We start from the raw sequence: 2,806 nt of genomic DNA on the forward strand, positions 1-2,806 counted from the left end.
AAAATTAAAATTTTGCGACATGACCGGATCCCGTGCCACCTCCGTGCATGGGCCCGTTCATACCTCTGTGCCAACGTGAAATATTTTTGAAAAAATCATATCTCAAGTTGTAGTAGCCCGTACCCAGAATAGGTGATTAAGGGATTAATCAACGCGTCATGAACCATTAAGGACTGATCAAAATGGAAGCTCCGTTGTAGGGAACGGAAGCTCCGGTGTGCAACGGAAGCTCCGATAGTATTACGTCATCCATGATGTGTGGGACAACGGAAGCTCCGATCGGGAACGGAGGTTCCGATATCCCCTATCCGCAGCCAGCCAACGAGATTTTACCACGTGGCAGATAAGCAAGAACGAAAGCTTCGATGGCGCATCGGAGGTTCCGATCGTGTCCTATAAATATAGAGCCGAGGCTTCACTTTTCATTGCCAATTCGCGAGTTCTTTCTCCTTCTAAGAATATTTTAGTAGTTCTAGCCTTTCTAGGCTTGACCCGAGGGTCGGCGAGCTGTTCGGGAGTCACAGTGGAGTTGTGTCCGAGTTCTGGAGGCATTGACATCAAAGGGCTAACGACGGACGCAGGTATAGCTTTTGCTTCCTAAAAATATTTAGGAGTATGCAATAGCTTAGTTAAGGCTTTTAGAGCACTTTAATGATATTAGTATCATTTTGCTGTGTAGTGCGGACTATAGGCGTGGACCTAGAGCCGGTAGAGCTTGCCTAGTAGTTGAGGTACGAAAGTACTATTCGAGATATTCTGACTAAGTATGCATGTATTATGTGACTTCATGGTTTATATGACATAATTTTATGCTGCATACATTTGCATATTGAGCTATCTCATTTGAGATGTCTAGTAGTAGGGTTTTACCCTATTCTGTTAGTGGATGGAATTCCATCGATTTGGGTCCGAAGTATCCATTGGTACATTTTGGTATGTGAGCCACCTCCTGAAGCGACGGCACAGCGTGCTACATACCAGGGCCCGGTCTGTCTTTTTTATCTGATCCTTGGCCTCTAGTTCAGTAGGCGGTACACTTGCATTCATGTATTCATAAGTACGGTATACTCATACTCTCGTGCTGAGCATTTTATGCTCACGTCTCGTACTTTGTGTATCTGGACACCCTATTCCATGGGGCATGTTTGCGATTGGTTCCAGAAGGGACTAGGCAGTGGATGGCCAACTGGAGCTTCGCCTAGGGTTTTATTTTAATGTATTGGGATGGTACAGTATTCGATTTGGTTGTATAAATATTTGGGGTATTTGCATATTCATTTCCTTGGGATTGTATAATGTGTTGGAAAACGTGTTCAGATCAATCAAGAATTGATACCCGGTGCAGCGGAAGTTTAAAAATTTTATTTTATTATATGAAACGATTCCATATCAAGGGTATCAAAACTTTTATGATTAAATATGTGTAAGTAATTCAAATAATCACAATTAAATATTTTACCTTAAAATCTCGAAGAGATATTATGGACACCAACAGAACTTAATCTGCTCTTCTTGTAAATCCCGGGAACCGATGGCGTCACGATCAATCACCGGAATTAGGTCCACGAACGAAAAACAGAAACCCTCTGATTGAATGCACTAGAAATCAATCAGAAGTTTTACGTAGAGAATAAACTGATTTGATCTGTTAATTCGGATTGCAATTTTTCACAAAAATCACAGTCCAAATTTTCTCAAAAGGGACAGAGGAATTTTCGAAAATCCTCTTGAATAATTTGATGCAGTATTTTCGAAAATTCAAGAATGAACTGTATGGAATTTTCGAACACTGCTGCCTATTTATAGATAATTTCTAGACTAGATTAAGTTATAATTGTATTAGGACTCTAACTCCTTAAAGCCCATAATCCATAACTTAAACCCAACAAGGCAAGCCCGTTGTTCTAGAAATTAATATAAAATTCATCGTGACTCCGATTGATAAACTGATTTCACCAATGTGCACAGAAACCATTTCTGCATCTTTTAGAGTCAAGATAATTTTTCTGAATCCGAATTCAGTGATTTCCAAAAATGTCCATCCCTATGTCATTTTAGGAAATCTCACTCCCTTTAGTTAAGAAGTCCAACTTCTCTTTCATTAAATTTAACTCTTTAAATTTAACTATCTCTACGGGGTTTTAGTAATCCATTACTTGTGTAACCCTCAATGGTTCAGGGATACAGCTAGCCGTGGGCTCACAACTCCTTGTGACTCGGAACAACAATTTCCGACTTACCCATCGAATCATGGTAAGTGCGTCTAGCAACATCGCCCCATGATTCCCTAGGTATCACTGATAGTGCATGCAAGAACCAGTAGATTTTGGTTAGCGTACAGTACGGTCCCTTCATCCAAATATCCCGATCGAATCAACAACCATTGGTACATCGAGAGTTGTTCGAGATTCGATAACTATGCAATGCATCTTGAAGATCAAATAATGGCATCGCATGTGCTACTAGGAAACCAAGTAACCTAAATCACATCGAGTAATCTGGCCAGAGATTTGTCACACTAATATCTCCTCAGATCGCATAGGATATCCACACTCGCAAGTATGTGGTGAATCCTTGACAACAAAGCATCGACTCCTATATGTGTCTTAACTGTACCCAATCCCGACACCTGATGACCCCAATAGAGTCGGTAAACGAGTCAAAGTACAGTACTAGCATATAAAGTCTCAATGATGTTTCAAGTAATAAGGACTAATGGTGTACAACCAAAACCGCGGACTTTATCCACTAGATAAGTGATAACCACTTGGAAAGTCCGAATAGGGTAGTTCGATCATTCATCATA

This window comes from Henckelia pumila, chromosome 1, assembly GCF_033568475.1.
Source record: "Henckelia pumila isolate YLH828 chromosome 1, ASM3356847v2, whole genome shotgun sequence".
Taxonomy (NCBI): Eukaryota; Viridiplantae; Streptophyta; class Magnoliopsida; order Lamiales; family Gesneriaceae; genus Henckelia; species Henckelia pumila.